General features: G+C 48.8%; 1 long non-coding RNA gene across 3 annotated transcripts in view; it reads left to right on the plus strand.

The window, feature by feature from the left end:
• The first annotated feature begins 15,231 nt into the window (after nt 1-15,231).
• Nucleotides 15,232-27,991, plus strand: part of LOC110350406 (uncharacterized) — a 47,138-nt gene continuing 34,378 nt past the window's right edge. Inside the window, exons 1-2 of one of the 3 annotated variants that reach the window (XR_015452818.1) lie at nt 15,232-15,339; nt 24,182-24,320. This is a non-coding gene — a long non-coding RNA (uncharacterized LOC110350406). The other 2 variants (XR_015452819.1, XR_015452817.1) reach the window with 2 other exon arrangements.

Raw genomic sequence — 27,991 nt, forward strand, 5'->3', positions numbered from 1 at the left:
TTGTTTCATGCCTGTTTTTATAATTTCTTTTGTTGTAAAATTTAAATACTACATTTTAGTAATTCTGGCATCTTTGCAGGTATGGTTTTTGAGGTCATTGTTTAATATTTGTTGTGATTGCTGGAGGGCTCTTCTTAGCAGCCATTATTCCAGGTTATCTCTGGTAAACTAGGTGTCTACAAATTAGGGTTTTTTTGCAAATTAATCTACTAGTCTTCTCTTCATTATTTCACCACAACCTCTGTTATTCTTGAGGGTGCCCTCAGGCTGTAACTTCCCCATATTCTGGTAAACAAAGTCAGTTCTTGTGAGGAATGATTTGTACTCTGTTTTATGGTCTGTCTTAGATACTTTCCTCATCCCTGGGACAGAATAACCAACGACACAAGGATGAGAGGTTTATTTTGACTCAATTTTAGTCCATGGTTGGCTGGTTCCAAGGCAGAAACAGCATGGTGGAAGGGCCTGTGTGGAAGACAGCTGTTCATCCTATGGCAGCCAAGAAGCAGAGAGAGAAGGAAGGAGCGGAGGAGGGAGATATATCCCTCCAGATCACAACCCAAGTGATTCACTTCTTCTGTCCAGACTCCACTTGCTAAGAGCATATTTAGCTCTGAACTATTAAGTGGATTAATCTGCTGATGAATGATCAACTTGCCTTCCAAATGCCCCCCCCCCAAACATACGAGCCTTTGGGGACCATTCTATATCTAAACCATGACATAGTCCCTCTTGTGAAAATCTCTGAGCCAAGGTTCTGGAATGTGGGTGGCATACTTCCTTTTCAGTAGCACCTCAACTTTAGGAGTTACTGGGCACTTGGTGGAGTGAGACCTGGCTGTAATGTCTGGTCTTCTCAGCATGCCTCTCCTGGGGTGGAATTTCTGTTACTGGAAGGAGCCAGAGCAAGGGCAGTTGAGAACCCAGCGTTTTCCAGCAGGCCATGCTCAAGTTAAAGCCTCCATCTCACTGTAGGGGCTGGGCAGAAGAATAGTACCCCCTACATCTCTCAGTTGCACCCCCTAGAACTCAGTCTCTGTAATAGTAAGCTAGGCAGCTAGGTAAGCTGGGTAACTAGGGGCTAGAGGGAGAGGAACCCTATACTGTTGCCTGCACCCTTCTGGAGTGGAGTTTCTATGAAGCTGAGATGAGATAGGAGAGACAGGAAGTGGATCATGGTTCTAATGTCTCAGGCTCTTGTTCTTGTGGTGTTTTAGTAGGTTTTCCTGAATAAACTTTAAAAAAAAATTGGCAGTGTGCTCCTAGGGCCATTTCTGGAGACTTTAGTTTTGGGATTTTGTTTTTTGCTGTGCTACAGATTGAATTTAGGACCTCATACATACTGAACAAACACTCTATCATTAAGTCATATACTCAGTAAGTTCTGGAGACTTTAAATAGCTGTTTAAAAATAATTTTCAGGAATTTCACCAGACAGCAAGTCTGCACAGCTCCTTATATTGCCTGCTAGAAGAGGAACCCTAGATACTTGATTTAATTCTCTTTGCTGTCTTCCGCAATCCTAACCTTGCTCTTCCCATTCCTTTATCTTCCATATAATGCCATCATTTTTTCTTTTCTGTGCACCCGCCGCCCGCCGAGTTACTGGCAGTCTTTTGAAAAAGTCAATTTGTTTGCTTATATTTGTAACTAACTCCAAACTCTTGGCCAATAGTGTGAGTGTTATTTCTAGACATTTAGATATGCCAAGTTATCAACAATTTTATCTTTCTGAAGAAGCCTTCCAGAGTCTTCTGACCTGCATGAGGCTGGACTGGCTGCTTCCTACACCTGGTACATAGGGATCATCCAGGAGTTTCCTTTACTGTCAGCCTAGAGGGCTCCTCTCTCTGCCTCCCCTCCCATGTTGGATCTTCAGTTTCTAGTATCTCAAGTTTTTCTGTTTCTCAATTTATTCATTTGTTTTGGTGGAATACATCCTCTAGTTCACCCTGAGAAAGGACATATGGGATGCTGAGTTTTTGAGATTGCAGACTGAAAATTTTATTTCATCTTCATTCTTGATTGTCTGTTAGGCTAGGTGTAGAATTCTAGGTTGGGGAAAAAAAGAATTATAGGTTGGAAATTATTTTCCTTCAGAAAGTTTGAAGACTTTGCTCTATTGCCTTCTGACTTTTGAGTATTTCTGTGAGGAGAAGGAAGCTGTCTTCATCCCGTATTGTTTCAGTCTGGAAGCTTAGAAAACCTCTTAGTTTGCAGGGGAGTGACATTTCACAATGATGTGTCTTGGTGTGGATCTATTTTCATTTGTTAGGCTGTGAGTCCTTGAAATCAAGAGCTGTGTTTTTTGGCATGTGAAATATTCTTGAATTATTATATTGATAATTTACTTCCTTATAATTTTCCTATTCTTTCTAGAACTCTTATTATTTGAAGATGAAAATCCTGGACAAGTCCTCTGATTAAAGTAGTTTTTTTTTCTCATTTTTTCCCTACCTGTCTCTCTAGAAGAGCTCAACCTTATTTTCCAATGTTTCCTGTATAATTTCTTCCACCATATTTTAATTTTTAAAAGTTCTTTTCTTTTGTTCTGTCACTTTTTAAAATTAGAGTCCCATTTTAATTTCACTTGAGCATACACATTGTCTTCTTTTATATTTTTTTCTTCCTTGTTATTTTCTATTATCTTCAACTTGTATTTTTTTTTATTTTGTTCTTATCTTTCAGGCCAGAAGCTTTCTTCTGGTGTCTAGTAAACCTCAGTTATCTCATACATATTTAAAAATAAGAGTGTAGGGACCAATGAGCAACTCCAAGTACATGGGTGCATCTAGAGTGCTATGGGCTTTCTTGAAGCACGTTGTAGCTGGGCTGTTTAATTGAAGAACCTCCAATGTTGGTATCTCTAGGGTTTCTCTAGGTATTTTTTCCCATGGTTCAACATATTTACGAGATAAAAAATCTTCCAATAGTCCGTGTCTTAATCACTTTTCCATTGTTGAAATACAATACCCAAGGGGCTGGGGATATAGCTCAGTGGCACCACGCCTGCCTCGAAAGTGCAAGGACCTAAGTTCGATCCCTGGTACCAGAAAAAAAAACACCCCCCCCCCAAAAAAACCCCCACAGTACCCAACACCCACTACTTAAAGGAGGTGAGATTTACTTTGGCTCACAATTTCAGTCCATGTTTTTCCAGCACCAGGCAGGAAGGGCCCAGTGGCATGAAAGGAAAGCTGCTCAATCCTGGCAGCCAGAAAGCACAAAGAGAAGGGAGAAACCCTTTCCACCCTCCCAGGTCATGCTCTTAGTGACCACCTCCAACCAGGCCCCACCTCCTAACAGCACATTCAGCTGTTGAACTTTTCCAAGGATGAATTCACTGAGGAGTATAGCACCCCCATGGTCCAATCAGCTTCCAAACACATGAGGCTGTTGGGAGATACTTTAGATCTAAACCATAACAGTCTTTGTGGAGCATGTAATTCTGAGGCTGTCAGTGTCCTGAGAGCAGAAGGATGGGAGATGATTGGGTTCTCGATATCGGACTTGCTCATGTTCACTGACTGTCCCTGTCATAAGTAGACTGCTATCATATGCACTGCACATGGTGTCCTCTAGTCTAGAGATCTCTGGTCTTCTTAAACAGCCTTTCAAATAATCTTCTTTATTTTAACTATCCTCTGTCCCAACTTCCAGAAGTAACTGGTGCTGCCAAATCATGAGATTTGGGGGGATTTTTTTTCCTGGTTCATTTTATTTAAATGTCCATTTGTTTTCCAGCTCTGAAATTTTGTGGCTATTACCTTCTTTCTTGTTCACATATCCTGTGGGTTCATACTTTCAGACACTTAAAGAAATCCCTTTACTACTGTTCTAGCACCCAAGGGATGATGTTAGCATCCATTTGGTTGTGTTCAATCTTCATCTTTATGTGGACATCATCCCTTCTTGGAGTCTTCCCCATCCTAGTGTGGAAGCTTCATGCTTCCAGTTGCTCAAGTCAGAACCCTGGAGCCATCCATGAGTCTCTTTTCTCCTGCATTCAATCTCTCAGCAAAGGTAATAAGCTCCATCTTAAAAATATGTACTGAATTTGCCAGCTGCACCACAGCCACTAAGGTCAATCGCTACCGTCTCCCTCCCGGGTAGTGCAGAATCCTCTTTGCTGGCCTCCTTGGCTCTTTTTGTTTAGCTCAGCAGTCTGTTCCATCTCTTTTGTCACCTCTCTCCTTTTCCTGAAGCTCCCATGTGGCTGCCATTTTACTCTGAGAGCCTACATTCCAACAAAGGCCAAGACCCTGTGTGACCAAGCTCCACCCATCTCCCCACCATGCTAGTGCCCTGGCCATCTCTCCAGACACAGGCACGCTCCCCTTGCTGTTCCCTTGGCCTGAAGCACTCTTCCTCCTTCAGGTCACCTGTGATGTGCTCCTGACTCTTCTGGTTAACAGATCCCTCACAACTTCCTTATCCCATGTATCATTCTCTAATAGCATCTCTGGTGACGGGATGCATTTATATTTCCTGATTTAGTTATTTATGATTGATCACCCTCTCAGAATGGATGTTCCTGAGAGAAAGAGTTTTGGCTTATTTTGCTCTCTGCGGTACCCCCAGTACCTAGAACAGTCCCTGGAACATAACAGGTGCTCAACAAATATGTGTTGCCTGCATACATGAGTGAATGCTTGGTAGGCCTTAGCCCAGGCTCTGGGAGTGAACTTGTTCAGGGAGGGGCATGGGCTCTGGGTCCATAGTCTGCCCTTTCAATTCATTTATCCATCTGTCCATTATTATTGTGTTGAGTATTAATATTGCACAGCCAAAAAGTGGCAGTTTGGATTTGGCCCCAGCCTGGTTCCTGTGATACTTCAGCAGCACCCCTCCCCCTAACCCCTGCACCCCAAGGACTAAGAAATGAGATCAAGATCCAATTCCTCCCTATGGTGTGAGAAGTTAGCAGGGAACCTGGCCTCAGGCTGCCTTTGCTCATAAGGTTCCCCTTGCTGGAACAGCAGTCCCTAGAGTGAAACCTGCAAAGTCCAGCTGCAATGATGCCTCACTGGGAAGTCTCCCAGGTCTGTCCAGGGCAGAGGAAGCTGCTGCTTGCCTCCCCTCTCAGAGCCAAGGATTCCTTTTAGGGTGAGCCTCTGCTTTCTCAGGCATGGCTGTTCCTCTCAATCTACCCTTAACTGTGAGCTGAACAGGGACAGCATCTTGCTCAGCTCAGGGTCCCCACACCCCACAGGAAGTCTGTACCCAGGGAGCATGAAGGGAGACTGTGTGGAAGGGTGGTTAAAATGTGGGCCTGGCCTGCAGACCAGGTTTTCCTACTCCCCAGCTACATGACCTGGGCAAGGCCCCCAGTGCTCTGGGTCTCAATTCCCTTGTCTACAAAACAGGGAGAAAATAGCCCCCCTTTCCTGAGGAGTCCGTGGGTTTGTGAGCGAAGTTTCTCTGTACAGAGCTGCCGGGGCCTGGGCATGGGCCACAAATGGCTGTTCCTAAGATCCAGGCTTCCCTGGCTCAGCCCAGGCCTCTGCCCGCTTAGCTGCAGGTGCCTGTATTCCACCTTCTCTTGGTGCCCTGGGCAGCTGGCTGATGTCTGGCCCATAGCTTGATCTTCTGCACTCAGTGCTGGCCCCTAGACTGTCCAGCCCTGATGCATCCTGTCCTTGCCGGCTGGTCAAGATGGAGACAGTCACCATGTAAGCAACTGAGGTGGCTCCAGGCTGGTGGGGATTGGAGGAGGAGTGGTACCCAGGTGCCCACAGGACTGGGGCTAATCCAGGAAGGGAAGGGTGGCAGGGGCACCGGGACCAGAGAGGAGGACTGACCAGAGGGTCTGTTTCAAGGATTTGAGAAAGTCTGTCTTTCTGTTATGTCTAGAAAGTCAGAAGAGTTTTTCCTGGTTTCAGACGTCAGCCTTCTTTGGCAGGTTGTCAACAAAAGTTGGGGTCCTTAAGCCTTTGGCAGGAAAGCCCTACAATTCCTTCTCTGAGATTTGGGACCAGGGGTCTGGAGCAGGCACCTTAGCCTGAAAGAACTTATTCCTAAGTGCCTGACTTCCCTCCAAGAGGTGTCAGGATTGCACTTACTCAACTTTGCACCTTTTTGTGGAGCACACAATGCTTGTGAGTATGTTTATAATAGTTAATCTTTTTTTTTTGGTAACAGGGATCAAACTTGGGTCCTTGTGCTTGGGCAGCAGGTGGCAAAACCACTGAGCTAAATCCCTGGCCCCAGTAGTTAATCTTTTAATGAGCACTTACACTGACCCTGATGGAAGTTCTATTATTATCCCTGTGAGGAAACAAACTCAGAGAAAGTAAGGGGACTGATAGAGAAAATTTAAACTATAGGTTAGTTATGAAGGTAGCTGAAGTAGAATAAGTAATCTGTTCCTTTAAGATTTACCTTTCCTGTAACTCTTATTGTTTAAGGTGATGGCTAACTGAACCTTTGACCTGTAACCTAGCTGTAGGTAACATTTAACCTGGAGAAAAGCAAAGTAGAAAAGTTTGGGTAGTTTACAATGTATGTGTTTTAGGCTCCATCTGTTTGTTATATGTCTGTGACTATAACCATTAACAGGAACTAGTTGTAAAAGAGAAACAGAAATTTTACTGACTAAGACCACCAGAAATGAGGTAATGGCTAAAAGAAGATATAAAAGGAAATGTTAAAACAAAGGAGGACGTGGACATTGATCAGATGAGTTTCTGGCAGTCCCCCTCACTGGCGAGTAAAGGCTTTGTTTTTTTACCCAACTTCTGTGTCATTTCTTTCTGTGATTCCAGAACAGGACCAGTTCTAGACACACAGCTGCAGTGGCACAGCTGAAGTCTGATGTCTCCAAGGCCTGTGTTCTGAATTATGTGTCACATCCCCTGTGCCATATTGATAAGGGCTTGTTGAATGACCAACGGGGATGACCTGTAGTGGGTGGGTGTTCTTGTCAACAGTAAACCATTTGCTCCCCTTGCTTCTGCCAGTCACAGCCTTTGTCTAGGACAGGACAGGAGAGCGTGACCTGGGCCAATCCACTAGGGGTTGGTATCAGGGTTAGAGATCTGCCTGAGACTCAGATGTTGTAGAGGGGACTGGATCTTGCAGGCTTCTTTTTGGATGCTGGGACCAGGTCTCAAGGCAAAGCACTCTTGGCTTGTCTAGCCCTTCCGTGGAGGAGGAGCATCCTTTCAGGGAAGATGGACATTCAGCTCTACTTGCTTTCCACTGTATCCCCAGTGCCCGGATCAAAGCCCAGCACAGAGTAGGAGCTCTGTAAACAATTGTGCCTGGATGCCCTGAGCTCGTTTGCATCCAGGATCCCTCACAGTCACCACATCCCTGATGAGAAGGACCAAAGATGGCCCCGTGACTCGCTATTGTGTCTCTCTAGGCTGACTTGGAGTCAGTGACTAACACTCCTTGAAGTAGATCACTAGACAGATTATAGATCTACCTCCCTTTCCCACCTGTAGTCCTGATCTGTGAGCCCCATCAGGTCTGTTTTGTTTAATACACTGCCTTGCACACAGTAAGTGCTCAATTGATGTTTGTTGGAAGAAACGTTGAAAAGAGCCAGTGGTGAATGTCATGATCTCCTCTAAAGAAAGCTACAAACTCTTGTTTCCTTGTGGTCTTTTTCAGTCCCCATCGCTCCTTTTTCGAGGGCAGCACAGACAGGAGGGGGCAACCTTGGCCTTGGGAACATCCATTATACACACACACACACCTTTCCAGAGACACCATCTGTTTACACACAAATGTCCTAGTGGCCTGACTGATCGGAGAGGGATGAACAGAGAGAAATCAGGTGATGCCCTCAAGGGAAGCAGTGAAAATATTATGCAATTCAATGTAATTACACACATAGTTTGCTCTGATCATATCTGGGGGAACTGCAGTGAGCCTGGGGTGGGGGTGGGAGTAGAAAAACAGAGTTGGCCTGCAGCCAGTGGAGGTCACATGCAAAACTGGGGCTCCAGGTGCCTCTAAAGAGCAATATAGCTTTCATTTTTGTGCCTACTGTGTGCCAGGAGCTTTACACCTAAGTGTCTCATTTCATCTCCACCATGGTCACTTCCTCTCTTTTGCAGCAGAAGAAACAGGCTCGTGGAGGTGACTGACCCAAGGTTGCAGAGCTGGTCTGTGGAGACTAGAACTTGACCCTTGCCTTCTGACTTTTCCTTGTCCCTTCCATGGTCTCCCTTCTGTAGCTTTGGTCTGAGCTGCCTTCTCCCAGGTTAGAGTCCGTTTTTTAAAAAAAAATTTAAATTATTTTTCAGTACTTAGAGCCTTTGTACTAAGGTATGATCCCTAGCCCCTTTTATCCTTTATTTAGAGACAGGGTCTCTTGCTAAGTCGCCCAGGATGGGCTTGAAACTTTCAATTTTCTTGCCTCAGCCTCCCGGAGTGCTAGGATTACAGGTATGTGTCATCACACCTGGCTAGGGGGCTGCTCTTTTATGTGGAAGAGGTAATCAAGTTCAGATTGGTGACAGTGGGAAAGATGACATGGCCTCTTGTGCACCACTCACATACTCTTCCTTCTCTGAATTCCCCTACATCCTGATACCTGGGTTGGGTATCTCAGGACAGCTGCCCAGGGTAGCTGCCCAGGAGGCCTTGTGAGCTGTGTCCTCCCCCACACAGGGGACCTGGCTGAAGGAGGCTGGATGAAGAAAGAGGAATTCTCAACTTAAGTGTGTCAGTCTTGGCTCTGAAAATGAAATGCCTTTTAATTTCATCATCTGATTTTCTTTTCTCCCTCTGTGATGTTGCCTAGTGCCAGGAGGCCCTTGGCCACAGAATGGATGTTTAACAAATCCAATAAAGCCTTTTATTTGTCTGGCTGCTTGCTTCCAGGAGATGGGTGGGCCTGGGAGACATTACCTCATTCATGCTTCTCACCTGTGTGCGGGGTATAATGGAGGCCGGGCCAGCAGCAGCAGTCACTGTGTGTTGGGGGAAGCAAAGGCCAAGGAGGCCTGTTCTGGGTGACTTGCTCCCAGTGGTGACACATGATGCCCAGGGCGGCATCTGGAGACCCTTGCCACGGTCCCATCTCTTCCTCCACCTCTCACCTGCACTTTGAGCAATCCTTGGACATGCCAGATCACAGTTTTTCCTTCTGCAAAGTGTCAGGATTAGCCTGGGTCAGTGGATTATCTATGGACCCATCTTTTTTCCCTGCCGTGCTGGGGATCATGCTTAGGCCCCAGCATGCTAGGCAAGCACTCTACCACTGACCTATACCCCAGCTTCTACCCTACCTTATCTCCCAAGCAGCGAAGTTCAGTTTCTTCAAGTGAGATTGGCTACAGAAGTCTTGCCTTGTACAACTTTGTTGCCCTTTTTAAATTTACATTTATTTTTAGTATCTTTTTGGGGTGAGGTGTTACTATGTTGCCCATTCTAGCCACGAGCTCTGAACTACAGCTTCCATCTGCATCCTCTGAAGGTGTTTCTGCCCTAGCCCACGCACCAAGCTTTTCCTTTTGCAGGAATGCCCTTTCCCTTGAGTAATCTTTGTGTGTCTGGTGCTTATCTTGTCATTCAAGGGTCAGCTCAAATGTCACTTCTTCAGAGAGCTTCCCTGGCCAGGCTAATGATATCCTGCACCCCCGAGGAGCTCTGGCCCCTGTGCCCGCCCTACTGTGTGTGTGCCCTGGACACTATCACTCCTTTATAGTTCCTTGTGTCTTAATTCGACACACTTCTTATCTGTTTTTTCTAGTTGCTTGCAACTTTCATGAGGATGGAGTTTTTTTTCCCTCCATCCTCTCTGCTCTATACATAGCAGCCAACACAGTGAAGGTGCTTGATAAACATCTCAGGAATGATTTGTGGTATGTGGGGTGCATACCTGTCATCCAAGCCCTCTGGAGGCTGAGGCAGGTGGATCTCTGGGAGATCAGCCTGGGCAACATAGCCAGACCCCAACTTGAAACAAAAAGACAGCAAAAACAGATGCATCTGATGAATGGATGAATGAGTAAGTGAATGACTAACAGATCAAGCTGGGTTGCTTGGGGTTGGGCAGGTGCGGAGAGCTGTGTGGTCACAGGCTGGACCACCCCAGGAACACCCTTCTCCTATAGCCATTGAGCCCCCAACCCCAAATTAGGGTGTCCTAAAGCCCAGTCTAAAACCACTTGGATTTGAGTGTCTGGAAGGCTCCTTATAGCTCTGACAGCCCATAACCAACACTTACACAAGTGTTGAGATTTGGAGAAGGAGAAGGGAGTCTTGGGGAGGAAGAAGGGAAAAGAAGGCATGGTCTGGGATGGGGGAATTCAGGGATTTTCCAGACAACCATGAGCCAACCCAGCTGGCAGTAAAAGAGGAAATTCAATGGGAGGTGCTGGACTGGGCCATATTTTGGGGGCCTTAAATGCTAAGGGGAGATGCTTATGCCTTATTTGTAGTATGTGGGAATGGGCAGTGAAATCATCAGAGCAAGAAAGTGGAGAGGGCAGGGCTAGAGGTAGGGAGACCGAGGAGGAGGCGGCTGAGAGACGAGGAGGCCTGGACCAAGGTGGTAGGATGGCATTCGGGGTGGGATCCAGGAGCAAAGAACTGGAATGCAGCCCAGTCAGCAGCAGTGAGTGTGGCGGGGAAGAAAGAGAGGAAGGTATGAGATAGTGCTGAGGTTTCCCAGCATAGGGGCTGACTGTCACTAGGCTGGACAAGAAGGCCCATCCCCAACAGACAGGAAGGATAAGGCTTCTAAACTCAGCAACTCCTGCTCCAGTAGCTTGGGCCCAGGGAGCACTTGGGGGAGCACTTCAGCACCCCTCCCACAGGACTGATGTGCTAATGGTCACCCCAGGCCTTGACAGAGAGAAAGGATGACTCCCTGACGATGCATCCACACCACAGGGGACAAGGCAGAGCATGGAATGCCCTCGGGGTGCTGGGACAGGCAGCCACTGGGACCAGGAGGGCTGCTGTGTGGTGGGTTTGTTGGTGGTTGCCTGCTTAACCCACGGGTCATTTCCTCTGACCTCTTTTCCAACACTGAGTATTCTACAATACAGACAGTTCAGAAAACCAATTCCTAGGAAGAATCAATTCCAGAAGAAGAGAATCCAAGGGCATGCTTCAGCTAGCCAGGGGCACATTTTACTGTTTTTGAGGTGCATACCTGGAAAATATGCAGAGACTGCCAGAAATGGAGGTTAGTTCTCTGGTATGTGGGGTGTATCCTGAACCCTTGGGTTAAGTATTCTGGAAATGGAGCACAGATTTCAGAATTGCAGGCTCATTCCGGAACTCTGGGCTCTGTTTCAGATTCTCAGGGATGTTTGAGAAGCCCAGGGTATATTCTGGCATTCTGGGACATATTTCAGAACTCAGGGGGCCTGCTAGAGTCCTGGGCTGATTCTCCATCATTCACCTCTTTGGGTCTGTCTTGTTGCCTGTGATCGGCTGGCCCACATGGTTACAGGGAGGCAGTTGATATGGCAACAGTAACCATGAGGTGTATCAACTTTGAGAATTTACCCTGAGCCTGTGACATTTTAACTGGGGGAGAATCACAGTTTGCTCCTGAAAGCCTGATGAGCAGGGACTCCTGCCAATCTTGTTTTTGTGCCTCCCTTCCCCCAAACCTTAAATAACCTCTCTTTTGGCCCATAAATCTAGCTGTCCAATTCTCCCCTGGGCAAATGAATATTCAAAAGCAGCCCAAAAAGCATATTCAAATCTTATAAATTTTCTCCTGCCTCACTCCATTTAAATGCAACTACTGCTTCTGTTTTGCCTCATTTATCTGCCAGGAAAGTGAAGGGTAATTCCAGGAGGTGAGAATAAGCACTTTTCCCAAGCTGCTTTAACGTCTTAAGTGGGGTAAGGGAGGGGTAAGGCTGAGCTTCTCACTCCTATAAATTAGGCCCCTCAGACAAGTCTCACAGAATCCTAAAATGCTGGAGTGTATCTGCAGAAACCGTGGTCCAGGGAGAAGTGACATCACATAAATGGCAGAACTGGGGCTCAGCAGATCTTGTAACCCCCAGGCCTGGGCTGTCCTCCCCAGAGGCTGTTTCTTAACCAATAGGGCACACCTCTTGCTGTCAGCTGCTCCTTGAGTAGACTTTTTTGTCCAATCCTCTGCCCTGTCTACAAAATCACAGACTGTCAGGTGTGAAGAACATTTAAGGGTTACCTGACTTTACAGGTGGGGAAACTGAGGCCCACAGGCATTCCCTCTGATGGTTGGTAGAGGCAGAGTGGGTACCTGAACTTCAGACTCCCAGTTCCCAGCCCACACACAGCCCCTTCTATCATGCTTACCTCTTCCATGTGCACTGGTCATCCATCCACCCATCCACCTATCCACCCATCCATCCATCCATCCATCCATCCATTTGTCCCTCCATCTGTCTATCTATCCATCTCTCCAGAAAGACATCAAATACCTGCTGAGTGGCCTGTACCCTCCTTATGCCTGAACATGACAAGAAGCTCACAGTTGCCCTACCTGGCACCTATGTTTAGGACCCAGGCCATCTGGTCTAGCCCACCGCAGTGATCTCCTTCTGCCAACCAACATTCTCCCATCCAGACCAGTACATGCCAGTCTTCCCATGTCACCCTCTACACACCAAGCTCTTCTGGTTTCTGCCCTTTTCCCCCCTACGTAGCTGGTCCCCATCTCCACAGACTCCCCCACAGGACTAATCTAAACCCTACTCACTTTCTAAGGGCCACGGAAAAAGCCTCTTACCCTTGCAAAACATTTCTTTACCAACCAGGGCACCTGAGTTCTTCTATAATATTTTGACTAGAATGGCACAAACAGGCTAGATTTTGTCCTATGCAGTACTGTAGCCTCATGCTGTTTTTTTTTTTTTGCCATACTGGGGACTTAATCCAGGGGAGCTCTACCACTAAGTCACATTTCCAGCTTCTTTCTTTCTTTCTTTCCTTCCTTCTTTCTTTCTTTCTTTCTTTCTTTCTTTCTTTCTTTCTTTCTTTCTTTCTTTCTTTCTTTCTTTCTTTCTTTCTTTCATCTGTCTGTTTTTCGAGACATGGTCTCCATATATAGTGCAGGCTGGCCTTGAACTCACTATGTAGCCCAGGCTGGCTTTGAACTCTTGCCAATTCTTCTGCCTCAGTCTCCTGAGGGCTGGGATTACAGGTGTGTGGCACCCTTCCCAGCTGATCCCCAGCCTTTTAAAATTTTTATTTTGTGACAGGTCTAAGTTGTTCCGATTGCCCTCTAACTTGCAACCTTCCTATCTCAGGCTGCACACTATTTTATTACTAGCATTGCTGTTACTGTTTCACACAGGAATTTTTCTTCAACCTCCACACAAGTTCTTAGTTGGGACAGACCCCTGTTAACAAAAGGCAGATCCATAAGAGAAAAACAAGGCCGTGTGTTGCAGCCAGGGAATTTGTAGTTCTTGGAGCAGTGGTTTTGGAATCCAGCTTATATAGCATCCTCAATAAAACAGTAAACTCAGAGAAATGACAAGACAAAGGGAAAGGACTTTGAGTCTCTAGGGGTAGGAATTTGAGAGGAGGCAAATAAGTGGTAGATAAGGCTAGTTAGTAAAGTTTGCTCATGTAGCTTCCTCTGGTGCCAACATCTCCAGCTGATAAAGGTCCAAAGCTTAACCCGTATCCTCTCTGGTGTTGATGCTGTGTGTGTGCACGCGCGCGCGTGTGTGTGTGTGTGTGTGTGTGCGCACAAACAACAGGATACCTTCTGTCTTTGTAAGTAGGTGTCCTGCTTTTAGGCAAACAGAGGGCAGAGAGCCCTCCCTCACATACTTCTTAGTTGCCTTCAGCTCAACAGCTTTTCCTACTTGCAGTGGCATATTCTGGTCTCCCATAATTACATTTGGGTGATGCTGAGATGTAAAGTAGACAAGGGGAGTCACAAAAGGGCTCAGGCCTTAGCCTTGCCTGTGAGACACAGCAGAGAGGCCCCTTGCTGACCTGTGCCAGTCAGCATGCTCGTGAGCCAGGTGATGCCTATGGGACTCTAAAGCACTGAATAAGCAGGAGGGGTTGTCTTCATGCCATAGTAGGTTTCCTCTTCGCTCCCTGGGCTTCTAGTCTTAAATACTGGCTGATGGATCACTTCAGGGACAGCTTCCCTCCTTCTCTCCAATTCCTCATCCCTGAGGCAGAAAGCGGTGTCCTTCTGGGACACCTTTGGGACAGTCCCCCTACCCCTCCAACCTGAGAAAGATCCACAGTAGTAGTGGGGACAGGCAGGGTTTGTTTTTCTTCCAAGAAGACTCATTTCCTCATTTGGTTTGGGGTGCCTGGGGACCCATAGGCTTTTGAGTATTTCTGAGGGGATGTGGCTTCCTTAGGGATAGGCTCTTTTCTGGGAAATCAAGAAAACCCACGGCTGGTCTGACTCCCCCTTGGCAGGTTCCTGACTTTAATCTTAATTGTGTTCCTCTTTCCTGGCTGTGGCTTTAATGCTCCCCTGGGGACCTGTGGTAGGAGGTTTAAGCTTTAAGCACTATTTTTCCCTGCTGATTGATTTTTACTTTCCAGAGCTGAGATTTCTTTACATCTTATGGAGAAAAACTCAGACTGATCCTTCCTCACCTCAACACAAAGTGAAAATATATGTGTCAGGATTGTCATGCACCGTGCACCCCATCCCTGCATATACAGGCCCAGGTGTGCTTGCAAAGGAGCAGAGGTGCATGGGGATGGGGGCATGTGAGGCACCCTCCCTGCAGGTGCTGGCAGCATTTGTGCTTAGCAGCATCTCCCTGCAGTCTGGCTCCCCAGGTCCCTAGCTCACATCCACTGTAGGGAGTAGATTTACACATTGAATGGCACAGAGAGGGGACTCAGTCATGGCTGTGCCTTCACTGTGTGCACAGATTTGTACACTTGCATGCACCCTTCTGTGTAAAAATGTAGACTCGTGTGCAGCCATGTGCCACAAGGTAATCATTAGCATTGATAGTTATACACCCCATGTTCCAGGCACCGTGAACTTTGGGGGTATTGACATATGGAGTACTTACAGCAACTCTATGATGTACACAGGACTCCATTAGTCTCTATGTTCAGGCATGTGGAAACTGAGGCCAAGATTACATAATGCTAGCATTAGGATCTTGAATGTTCCCAAAGAAGGCTTGGTCTCCAGCCTGCGGTGCTATAGGGAGATGAGTGGACCTTTAAAAGGTGGGGCCTAGTGGCAGGAAGTTCCGTCATTAGGGGTGTGCCTTTGAAGGGATATTGGAACTCTGCCTATGTCTCTTTTTACTTCCCAGCCTCCTCTAAGGTGAGCAGCATCTCTATCTCATGCTCCCACCATGGTGTACTGGGCTGTCTCAGGCCCAAAGCAACAGGCACAAGTGACCATGGACTGAAACCTCTGAAATGGTGAGCCCAAACACACCTCTTCCTTTACTGAGCTGTTTATCTCAGGGATTTTGTCACAGGGACAGAAAGCTGACTCGTGGAATGCTAACACAGTAAACTTGTCCAATGTCCCACAGCTAGGAAATAGGAGAGCAGGACTTTGACTTCAGGCAGTGGACTCTATGATCTGTGCTCATAACCTGCAGGCTAATTTGGAAATGAGGACCTCTTTGTGGGTACTGTGATGAGTAAGCTGTCCCATTCCTAGGTCTTTCCTTTATACAAGTGTGAAAGTACACGGTGGTTCTGCCTGCAGTTGTGAAGGCAGGCAGGTGAGTGAGAATCCACATACCTGCTCCCAAATGCTCCCTGGAGCTGCTGGGAGCATTTCAGCTTTTTTTAGCAGACCAGTGCCCTGCGGTTACCATACTTGCCTTCCCCCAGGCAGAGAGCAAGGAGGCAGGCCACTCACCCACAGGTGCACAGTTAGGTAGCTACACCTGCTTCCACCCCATCCCCATGTCTTCTTATGGAGATCACTTTTGGGACACATACCTTCCCTGAGAAACCTCAGTGGACCAGTCCAATGGAGTAAGGCCTCTTCACTGAGCACCATGATGTGGTTTAGGATTTCCTGCATTCTGGCTTCTGGCTCTGCTTCTTCTTAGCTAGATGAACTCGGACCATTTTCTTTTTTTTTTCAATTTTTAATTTATTTTTATTACTATTTTTTATTGTTTTGGAACAGGGGATTGAACTCAGGACATTGCACTTGCAAGGCAGGTGGAGGAACCACTGAGCTAAATCCCTGGCTGGACAATTGTCTTAACCTCTTTGAGCCTCAGTTTCCTCATCTTTAAAATGGAGATAATGTTTACACCTACCCCAAGGACAATGGGAGGATTATATGAGGCAACACATGGAAAGGGCTTAGACCTGCACCTAGCACTTAACCAGCCTCCCTGCCATTGTCGCTGCTTTAGCCCTTGCTGGCAAGCTTTGCATGGTTACTGGTCAGCTTCCCCTTGTAAAGTCAGGGACCATGACTTATTTCTCCTTTGGTTCCAGGGCTTGGCTCAGTCACTGGCACATTTTTGGCACTGCTCAGCTTTGCCTGAGTATCTGAATGAGGGAGCCCAATTCTTTTTCTGGTGCGGGACCTGTTCCTGCAGTGAGTGGGATCAACCCTGACCCTATGTTTCGGGGTGGGCTGAGGCTGCCTGTCCTCTGTCAGGGATGCAAAGTAGGCCAGGCCTCCCCAGGGAGGTTGCCGTGGCAACAGGGAAAGTTCTAAACAGCAGAGACACACGGGGTTGGCTGGGAAGGATGGTGACGGTCCAGGGAGACAGGCTGCTGAAGTGGCTTTGGGAGCCTCAGTGATTCATCTGTGAAGTGGGGGCTGTTTCCAGTTGGCCATCAGGGTCCACTGTAAAGAGGTCATCAGTGGAGAAGGCTATTGAGAGCTGCAGACAGCCATGCCAGTTGGTTGCCACTTTACAGCGTCTTTCCCCACCAGCATGGAAGCTACACAAGGGCAAGGTCATTGTGCTGTTCTCTGCTGCACCCTCAGCACCTAAAGCCATGTCTGACACATAGGAGGTGCTGTGTAATAGCTGCTCACTAAAGAATCGGTCACAAAGGAAGTGGGGACATCTCTAGGTTCTCTCCCCAGTGCACATCCAGAATCCAAAAGCTGCACCAGAGACCCCCTCAGCAGCACCTCCAACCTACCCCAGATCTCCATAGGCTCTGAGTATCACCCCACCCTAGCTGTGAGCTCTGTGAATATGGGCAGGGGACTGGATTCCATCTTGTAGTGGGACAGCTGTCCTAGATTGGGCCTCTTGGATTTGGCTGATGACAGAAAATTGAAGTAGTGCTGTGTGTGGTGGTCATGGTGGATGAGAAGCATATGTCTCCAGGTCCCTCCCTAGTTATGCCACCTCAGACTCTGCCAGGGGTGTGGCCTGGCATTGGGGTTCTACCAAATTCCCAGGGGATTCTGGCGATGTGCCAAGTTTGGAGATCTCTGGCTGGGGCACAACCTTCTGCAGCTAGAGGGACTGTCGTGGGGATCCCTGGCCAATCCAAGGTCTGGCACTTCTTGTACCTCTGGGAGACTGAGGTCCAGAGAGAGGAATGAGTGGGCCCAGCTCTGACTGTGCCCTCTTACTCCGGCAATCTTCTTACCTTCTCTGGCCTCAGTTTCTCCACCAACAATTGTGCTGTCTGTTGATCTGGCTTCTGCAGAGGACTGAATGTTATGACTTGAAGCTCCAGATTCTAGCCAAGAGAAGAAATAGCAGGGAAAAAGCAAAGGTACTGTTTTGGGCCTGCAGGCTGGCCCTCCCTCTTCCGGTTTCTCGGACAAGTGCCTTTGTCTTATTGAGCATTAGTCTCTTCCTCTGCAAAATGGGCACAACAAGATGCATTTCATGGAGAAGGGGGGTAGTGGTGCTGTTAGCAACATGGAGATTTAGTGTGAATTCTGCCTGTGCTAGGGTGATAGCTGGGTGACTCCAGGCTAGTGTCCTGACGCCTCTGAGCTTTAGCTTCCTCATCTGTGAAATGGGGGAGATTAGCCCCAGCTTCCTGGAGATAACTGTGAGGATTGGGTGTGAGGCTGTCCACAGGACACACAGTAGGGGGCGCAGCTGAAATGAATGCCCTTTGGAGGAAGGCAGTCGGGATGTGACTCGGGTGTGTGGCCCGGTCTGCCCTGGAGCCGGAGAGAAACCTGGGATCTTGGCTCCTGTATTCAAACAGCAGCCCAGAGCAGGGCCAGCGGAGGGGAGAGGTGTTTGTTTGAACAGCCCAAGGAGCTGAGAGGCCCCTAGTGTCCCTTAGCCAGTTCCTGCTGAGTTGCAGGAGGTGGAGGCTGGGGAAGTGATGATCAGTTGCAGCTGTGTGCTGTGCGATACTTTCTAGCTGAAAGCAGTTTCTAACTCGTCATCTTAATGCGTCCTCACGATAACCCTGGTAATTGTTGGCTTCTTCTTTCTGCTGGGGAGATGACAGCCCAGGGGGCTTAACTGGCTTGGCCAAGGTCACAGGGCAGAGCAGCAGCTAGAGGGAGACAAAGTGGGAAGTGTCAGTGTTTCTAAAAGATGGTGACCAGCCGTTGGGACATCCTGACTGTCTTTGGCTTAATTCCTGCTTGCTGCAATCTCTGTTGGTCCTAATTGTTTTGTGGGATCATAAAGCTCAGACTCTGAGGCCAGATACCTGGGTTCAAATCCTGACTGTGCTGCTTCCCAAATATGTGTCTTAAGGAAGCCCTCAAGCCCGTCAGAGCCTGGATTCTTCATCCTTCTGATGGGGATAATAGTGGCAGTCCATGTATAGCTTTGCCATGCCGTGCATAGCTCTGCTGGTGCTGGATGACAGTGTCCTGAAAGTCACATCACCGGTCTGGGCCTCAGTGATTTCATCTGCCAAATGGGGATACTGGCACCTGCCAGTCAGGATTTGGTTTAATGTTCACAGCAGCCAAGGCTGTTGGTCCTTTTCGTCCCTCTATGCAGATGAGGAAATAAGACCTGGGGTGGGGGTATGTCTACAGTTACTGGCTAGTGACCAGGACAATCCAACTCATAATAGACCCTGAGGTTCCTGATCCTTTAGCTCTGCAATATGCCTTCTCCAGGGAGTCCTTTAGGGCTCCTCAGCTTGCTAGGGACTTTGGAGCCTGGGGGCTGTTCCCTGATGCTGGAGCTTGGAGGTGTGGGGCTCCAGTCCTATCGGGGGAAGGTGGCAGGCCCTGGCCCATGGGAGGATAGCCCTTAGCTGGCACTGGAGCCCGAGTGCTGGTAATGACCCTGTTTTCATGTGGCAGCGTTCATGGTCTCCCCCTCGCTCCACTGTGCTCCCAGAGCTCCCACTTTGGAGGAAGGCAGCAGCAGGTTATATAAGGAAGAGTGGGTTATGTAAGGATGGATCAGGCCCCTTGGGACTGGGGAACAGAACCGGCCTCAGCAGCCTGCTGAGCCCCAGCAGAGCAGGGCAGGTTCCTGTGCTGAGTGCTCAGAACCCCATCTGGGGGCTGGGTCTGCATCCCGCAGAGATGGGAGGGAGGGAGAGAGCACTGGACAGGGAGCCAGGAGTCCTGGCTTGGGCCTCACTTTCTTATGGCTTGCCAGATCCAGTCCTTCCCTAGGCCTCAGTTTCCTTTCTGAAAAACTGGATAGAGGTGGCCTGGGTAATCTCCAGGGGGCCTCTCATTCCAGGGTGCTCTATTTCTCTCCCCTTGCAGTAGGAGATTTCTAGTTTTGGGCTCTTACTCTCTGGGCGTGTTCTCTCTCTGGGCCTGGATCCCCCTGCTTGTCTGGCAGGGAGCATGAGCTGCGTTGTTGCCAAAGGGTTTTGGAGGTGGGCAGGAGAGAGAGCCAGGGGCTCACCCCCTCTCCTCTCCTCTGTGCTTCAATCATGTTCTAGCTGACACCAGCTGCACCCCGTACTAACAGCAGTAACCACAAGGACAGTTGCTGTGTGCTGACCTCTTACTATGGGCCAGACCCTGTGCTAAGGCAATTTGTGGGCACTGTCTCATAAAATTCTCACAAAAGCCTTAGGAAGTCAGTACTTTTACTAACCCTATTGTACAAGTAGAGGCTGAGGCTCAGAGAGGGTAAGTAACCCACCCAAGCTCACACAGCCAGTAAACAGCCAAGCCAGCATTTGATTCCAGGCTTGTTAGATTCCAGCATCCATGACACATAATTGGGCTCGTTCTCTCCAGAGACCACAGAAGTGGGTATGGCCAGATGGTGTAAACAGCCCTGTTCCCTGGTTGAAGCTTTGAGGAATGTCCATCCCCCTCACTAGCCACCCCCGGACCTCTCTGGACTCACCCCCCCCATTGTTCCCTTTGTGCCACCCACAGTGGCCATGATGGCATCTGTGGAGTGGGCAGCACAGCCTGCAGGCTGAGTGGGCAGTTGGCACGGGGATACTTGGGCACTGGTATTTTTAAACCCCTGTACCGGCCAATGTCTGCAGTTGGCTTAGGGAGGGTGAGGCCTCCTCTGGGCCCCATGGAATCTTGAATGGGAAGGTCGGGGATCACCAGTGGCAGGAGCTGCCCACCATGCCAGATAGGGAGATGCTTGGAACTGGGGTGGGATTTGTGTTCTTTGGGCACCAGGAACCCAGAATCCTGAGTAAAGCACATGGAAGCCGAGGGCAGGTCTGAGGCTGTGTCTTGGAACAAGGAAGCAAGGGTTGGACCTGGGAGAGAAGAGGGAGGAGGGCCGAACAGGAGGCAGAGGTGCTGAACTGGGTGGAGTGGGTGGCAGGGTCCTGAGCAAGCATGGAATCCCACCTACTTCCTTTGAGCTGGGGAGCTGAGGTCCTGAGAAGGAAATGATCAGATCCCACAGTGAGGAACAGGCAGAATGAGGACTTGAACCAGAGTTCTTGACTCCCAAGCAGGAGACTTTTGGACTAACTTCATCCTGGCCCCCTGGGGGGAGTTATTCATGGAGGCTCTGGACCTAGGTGGGAGTTTTCTCTGCCCTGGAGGAAGATTAAGGAGGAGAAAGGGGAATGGAAGGAGGAGGGGGAGGAGGAGAAGTGGTAGAGGAGGAGAGGGAAGGAGCAGGAGGAGGAAGGGGGAGGGAAATGGAGGGGGAGGAGGCCCTTGTGACCACTTCAGGTTTCCATGCTGAAGGAGAAGTGGGTTTCATAGTTGAGGACTCATGATGGTAGAGAACGAGGAGTTTGGGATGTGAGTGGGAGTGGAGGATTCCCCACATCCATCAGGCCCCTGAGTCTGCCCTTACTCCTTCCCTTCTGACGCTTGCTGTATTTTCCAGTCTCTCTGCCGACCCTGGTCCCAGAGGGGCCTTTACTCATTGCATAGGGCAGACAGGAGAGGGGCTGGGAGGCTCTGCAGGAGAGACTCACTGGCTGTTACAGATTGGAGGTCCTCCACGAATGAGGAAGAGTTGGGGGTTTGCTGAGCTGGGAATCTGGATAATCAGCCTTATCTAGATCAAGGCAGTGCTGCATAGATTTGAGTGTTCAGAAGGGTAGGCCCACTGAAAAGGGAGAACAGAAGTTCACGCACTGACATAACCACCCAGTGACCCACCCACCCAGTGACCCATCTACCTGTATCCATTCATCCACTCATCCATCCATCCATCTCTCTGTCCATCCATCATCACTCAACCTATTCATTCACCCACTCATGCACCCACACACTCATCCACCTACCTATCCACTCCGCTCCATTTCACATTCTCCTGTTTATCTACCCACCTCTTCACACATCCATCCATCTTCCTACCCACCTGCTCATCCATCCATGTAGGGCTGAGGTCAGATTGTACATGGTCCTTGAATGCCAACCTTAAATTAGATTGAAAGATGTGTGTATGTGTGTATGTATGCATACATCCAGTACTAAGGATGGGACCCAGGGTCTTGTGCATGCTAGGCAAGCACTCTACCACTGATCTATACCCCCAGCCTTTAAAAAATTGTAGAGACTGGGTCTCCATAAGTTGCTCAGTATGGGCTCAAGCCTGTGATCCTTCTGGCTCAGTAGCTGGGATTACAGGTGTAAGGCCATCAGCCCAGGTGAAATGTGTCTTTTGAGACAGCTGCCAAGGAGCCGCCTAAGTGAACACTGGAAGGTTAGCAGGAGGTTAGCAGGCATAGTTGGCAGATCCTGGAGTAAGTAGGGCCAGGACATTTCAAGAAGGGACCTTTTGTGCATCTTCCTGCCAGTTTTTTAAAAAAAGATTTGGGAACCAAATGGGGGCACAACAACTGTCATGAGCAGAACACCTGGATCATGTTTTTAGGAAGCCAGTTTGTATTAACTGTAGAATGCAGGGCAGCAGATGGGATGATTTGGATTGCTTGTTCTCAAAAGTTCTTAAAGGAAAGAGTGCCCAGCCAGGCTTTCTGGCATCATTGTTGGGTTAGGGCTGGGTGACAAATATTTTTGAGCAAGCCAATAATGTGGAAGAGGTGACTTTCAAGTGTTCACACTTTTAAATAGAGACTACTAGTAGCCTTCAAGGTCAAAGCCAAGCCTGGAGTTGTGTGGGGCCTGGCCTTGTAGAGGAGCCATCACTGTCACTTATCCTTGCCTCTGTCCCCCTCCTCTCCTTAGGTGGGTTTCTCTCTGTGTGCACAGTATCTAAAACATACTGGGTGTTCAACAGTGCTTGTAGCATGTGAGTAGACCATTAGTCCAAAAAACCTATCAAGTGGCTACTGTGAGCCAGGCATTGTTCTAGGAGCTGAGAGTAGAACGGTAGGTGAGACAAATTCCTCATTATTAGGATCTCAGTTTAGTGTTAAGTGGGTTTAAAAACAAACACAGGTGAGCCAGGCATCTCACAGTGCATAGCCTGCTGTTTCCAGAGCTCTGTGCCAACTGGTACTTATAGGTGCAGGTGCAAGTAGTGGTGGGTGGTGGTGTCTTGGGATTTAGACCTGGTGGTTATTTCTAGGAAATAGAGTGAAGAGAGGGCAGTGCTTCCTGAGAAGCTATGATCAGTGGGGGATCCTACCTACTATTCATCAAGCACTTGTTATACGTGATTCATTTGCACTTGGCCCTTTGTGTCCTCTGGTTCCGCATCCATTGATTCACTCAAACTCATGTAAAAATGACTTGGAAATAAATTGTGTCTGTGCTGAACATGTACAGACTTTTTTCCTTGTCAGTATTCCCTAAACAATACAGTAATAACAACTATTTACATAGCATTTCCATTGCATCAGGAATTGTAATTGAGATAATTTAAAGTATACGGGAGGATGTGCATATGTTATGTGCAAATCACATGCCACTTTGTATAAGGGACTTGAGTATCTGCAGATTTTGGTGGCTGTGGGGGTCCTAGTACCAGCCCCTTGCAGTTACTGAGGGAGGGCTGTATATACCGCCTGTGATTGCATTTTCCACTCACCCCGTGAGGCAGGGTGTTTTATTTGCTCAGTTTCATGGAGGGAGAACTAAGATCCCAGGAGCTGGTGTGACTCAGCCCAGCCATGGGGTGGGGCAGGATGGGGAGAAAAGCTGGTAGACGCTGGAGCTGAACCCACTCTAGCTTATAGCCTGTTCTTAATTACTTGGCCTTACTGCCTGGGAGGTGGAAGGAGGCGGCAAGAGCGCTCTTCAGGAGCTGGCCCCTGGTTAGAAGGATTTTGGAGAGCTGTCCTGGGTGTGCTCTTGTCCTCGAGTGTGGAGCTGTGGTTGACTTCAAGCAGACCTGCCCAGGCAGGCCCCCGGTGCTTGAGTACTGAGAAGGCCACTGGGTAATGCAAATCATGCCTGCCCACACCTATATGGATCCTATAAGTTACACAAATCCCTGAATAAAATTACATACTGCTGTAATTTATAAGCACCAAGCTGCACTCATAGCTGCAGGGGAGGTGCTGAGTGCTGAGGAAAACTGTCAACAGCTCTGGGGCCCGCTGGGCCATCGAAACTCTGGAAGTGAAACAGTCACTAAGGGCTGTGGCTGCCTCTGCTACAGTGGCAGGAGGGGGACCTGGATCTGTAGAGGCTTTGAGGGTTGACTTAGCTCTGGTTACTTGACAAACATGTATTGATCTCTTCCCATGTGGAGGCCCCTCCAGAAACCAGCAGTGGTGACTGCTACGAGACAGTTGTCACAGCTAACTCTCATGGAGCCCTTTCTGCAGCCCCGGAGCTGGGCTAAGAGCCTGCTCTCCTTCATCCTCACAACCACCCTGAGAAGTAGGTACTTTGTGGTCCCTGTTTTATGAAGGTAAAAACAGGCTCACGGAGGTTAAGCAACTCGCTCAAGGTCACCAAGACAGTAATCAGTAGAGATGATCTCAAATTAACTGACTGATTTAAACATCTGGCTCGTAGCCATGATGCTGTTTTGCCCAGGTCTGGCTCCTGCCCCTGTGACTCATCAAAGACAGCTGATTGGGGGAAGCAGACCACAGCAGTGGACTCCAAGAGGATTCTGGGAACAAACTGAGGCCAACTTGCTGTGTGTGCAAAGGTAAACATTCATGTATTCATGTACTTGTCTGTGTGTGGGTTTGAGACTTTGCATGTGCCACATGCTCACAGTTGTGTGTGTTCTGCATGTGTTTATATGTTTGCTTCCTCACATGTGTATTTGCAAGGGAGTGGCTGGATGTTTTATATTCTTGTTCACAAGTATTAGCATATGTGTATGTTTCCAAGCTAATGTACATAGTGTGTATCTAGTTTTTATTCCAGATTTGATTCTCTGTGCTTTACAGGTATTAACTAATCTCATTCTCACAGTAACCCTATGAGGCAGGTACTATTCATCTCCCCAAATCATATGTAAGATCAAGGCTCAGGGAGGGGACCAGATTCCCTAAGTGCCCTTCTTGTGTTCATGGAATTATTTTCTTCCTTTATGCCTGCTGCCCTTATTTTCTGTGCATGGGTTGGGCCATGACACCCAGGTTGGCAGGTCAGAGTCACTGTGATGGTTCAGTCTCATGAGCAGCATCAGAAGGTAGTTCAATGTCACTCAAAGCACAGCCTGCACATTCCTGTCCTCTCTCCCAGATCTCTTTCAGATCTCAGGAGTTGGAGTCTCTGGGGCTGGGACCCAGGAAGCTGTGCTTTCCCAAGCCCCTGTGCACTTAGGAACCTGGACCCTGAAGCCACACTGCCCAGGCGGGGGTTAGAATTCCAGCTCTTACATTCGCCAGGTGTGGACAGGATGTATCAGCTTTCTGTGTCTCAGTCTCCTCATCCCCGAGTGGAGATAATACTAGTAGTCCTGGTCTGTTTGAGGATGAAGCAGGTTAATTCATACAAAGTACCTACAGCAGTCTCTTGGGAGCTTGCTGTCATTGTCCTTATGCAGGGATGGGCAGGAGACCGAATTGTACCCAGCGACCATAAGCCCTGGAATTTTGCTGGCACCATTAAGAAAGAATGCCTCTCTCTACTGTGACAGGGTATAAGCCTGGAGCTGCTGGTGACCATGTGGCACCTCAGCAGGAGAGCTGGCCCGAGAATAAAGTGACCAAGAAGGACATTGAGGCAGATGTGTCCCTGTGGACATTTTGAGGGCCAGAATTCAGTCCTGAAGCCACTAGGATTGTCTCTTTCATGAGCAAATATATTTCCTTTGAGTTGGACTCCTGTCATCTTCCCATGAAGCATCCCTGCCAAACACCTGATTTGACCCACACATTTTGTGCAGTGACCCATAGTGTGTCCAAGGCTGGTCAGCGAGTTAAGGCAATGCTGGAGCTCCTGGTCCCCAGCCTGGTGCCTCTTCTTGGCTGTCTTGTCCCAGTGAGATGTCCCTAGACCCCATCACCCAGCCCTCGGGGCCAGTTCTCTCCTGGCTAGCTGACCATTTCTTCACCAACACTGCTGCTTCCCCGGGCATATGGCAGGGCTTCCCCCAGGGTCCAGGCTCCCTTTATTCAGCCTCATCATGAATGAAGGTTTTGAAGCTGTGTGGGAACATTTTGATGAGGCTCCTTAGCTTTTCAAATGTCAAACAGGTCTTTGCTCTTCCAGGACCCCTGTAGCCACTGCTGGGCCCTGTCCCTGATCTGCCAAGCACTCAGCCCCAAGCCTGGTGATGGCTGAGATCAGAGGTTGAGGCCCTTGAGGGCAGTGACTGTGTCCATCTCTTTTCTTCCTTCTTCAGTCAAGATGTGTGTGTGGGCAGGGCCAAAAGGCAGTTTTTGCCTTTGTTTCCCCAGCTTGGTCTCTGGCATGCTGCTTCTTCTCTGCCTGCCTGCTGCCCTCACCCCTTCAGCTTGCCCCCCACCTTGCCTAGCTTCCCACTGCCCCCTCCTTCCTCCCTCCATACCTCCTCACTTTCAGCTCCCACCTTCTCCTCCTCTCCCAAATGCTTAGCCTCCTTTAACCTCTCCCGTATGACCTCTCCCCATCTCTCCCTGGCTTGCAGCTCACTCCACACACCCTATGCTTTCATGGCTTCTTGCTTTGTCCTATCCCCAGAGCTCTCTGGGTTTCTCCATCCTCTCTGATCTCCCATAGCCCTGCCTCTGGCAGCAACCTCACACCTGTCTTCCCCCCTCACTCCCTCTCCTGCAGGTGGCTTGCTGCCAGTCGGGTACCAGCCGGGTTGCCATGGGAACCACTGAGCAGCTTAGGAAGCTGCCATAGATCTAATCACAGGCTGTGAGGCTTCAAGGAACAGCTCACTTTGTGGACAGAAGACCGGTGCTGACAGCCAATTAGGCAGATTCTAGTGGCCAGGGAGGGGGAGCAGGAGCCACAGAAGATGTCAACCTAGGCAGGGCCAGGTCTCAGGACAGATCCACTCAGCCCACACTATCTGTGCCTCATTGGCACCCTCAGGCCCTCTGGGATTTTCCTGAAGAGAACACTGATGCTACATTTGTTTTCTCCTTTTTCTTCCATCACTCACATTCATTCGTTCATTCATTTGCTCACCAGACACCCTCTGTTTGAGTGGAGAAGGGAGTGAATTTGCAATAGACAGGTGATGTGCTCCCAGGGCCTTCACAGGACTGCAAGGAGACAGTGCCTTATGCAGAAACTTTCCCCCAGTGTGCTCAGAGTCCCTGGCTGGGAGCGTCTGGGGCTGGAGGAGACTGGAGGTGGGCAGGAGGGCCTTGCTAACTGGCGGGGAGTGAGGGAGTGTGCTGCACAGGAGGTCCTTGAGCTATGTCTTCAAGGGAGGAAGAGGAATTCATCAGTGAGCCATGGTGATGGCCCTGCTGACCTGCAGGCTGTCTCTGCAGGTAGATCATGGACTCTATCTTTGAGTAAAATCCCAGCCTATTGGGAAACAGCAGAGTGAGGCCACAGGAGCCACTACTGGCAAACGTTTCTGTACAGCTTTTTGGTGATGCTCAGAGAAGATCCTCTTACAGCAAAGCCAAGGATGCACTAGGCACGGCCCCACCCCTGGACAAATGGCCCCAGTTCACAGCACCAAAGTGCCCCCATCAGTGGTCTCTGGGAAGCAGAAGGTGGGGAACCTTCAGAGAGAGGTATCCTACCCACTTAATACTCTTCTAGATCCAATTTAGTTGTGTGGCCGACGGGACTGTGTCACAGCTTGGCAGGCCAGAAGGGCCAGCAGCTTGGTCTCATCTTAGATGGCTCCCACTGGTACCAGTCTTTTGGTTTCTTTCCTCCAAGCCAGATACTGTGTTTGCACATAATTTGCATACATTTGTATGTGGCATTGCAGAGACCAGCATAACATGAGGAAAACACATTTTTCTTACCAGGGTGCTTGCAGCCTGGATCAGAGCCCAGGTGCATAGAGAACAGGGCTCAATTGTTCCTTCCTCTGGGGCACCATTTCTGCTTTTCTTCCTCTCCCCACCATGGAGCCTTGGACCCCAAGTCAGCAAGGTTGGAAGCCATGGAAGTCAGGAAGCCTGGATTCCTTTGGTCCTGGAATGGGCACTTGTTTGCCATGTGACTTGGGTGGGTCATTCTTTCAGTGTCTCCAAGTATGTACTGGAAGAAGTGTTCTCCTTCATTATCCAGTTATCGGGCTCTACTCACTGTGTGCTTACAATATACCAGGCCCTCTGTTCTGGAATAAGGAGAACCAGTTATGATCCCTGGCCTTGAGGGGAAACTGGCTTTAATCAAATGATCACCCAAGCCAATGTGCAGTTGCTACACAAACACAATCATGGTGCCATGTGGGAACTCAGA

Source organism: Heterocephalus glaber, unplaced genomic scaffold (genome assembly GCF_053883595.1).
Source record: "Heterocephalus glaber isolate CG9 unplaced genomic scaffold, H.glaber_assembly_v1.0 deba00001452, whole genome shotgun sequence".
NCBI lineage: Eukaryota > Metazoa > Chordata > Mammalia > Rodentia > Bathyergidae > Heterocephalus > Heterocephalus glaber.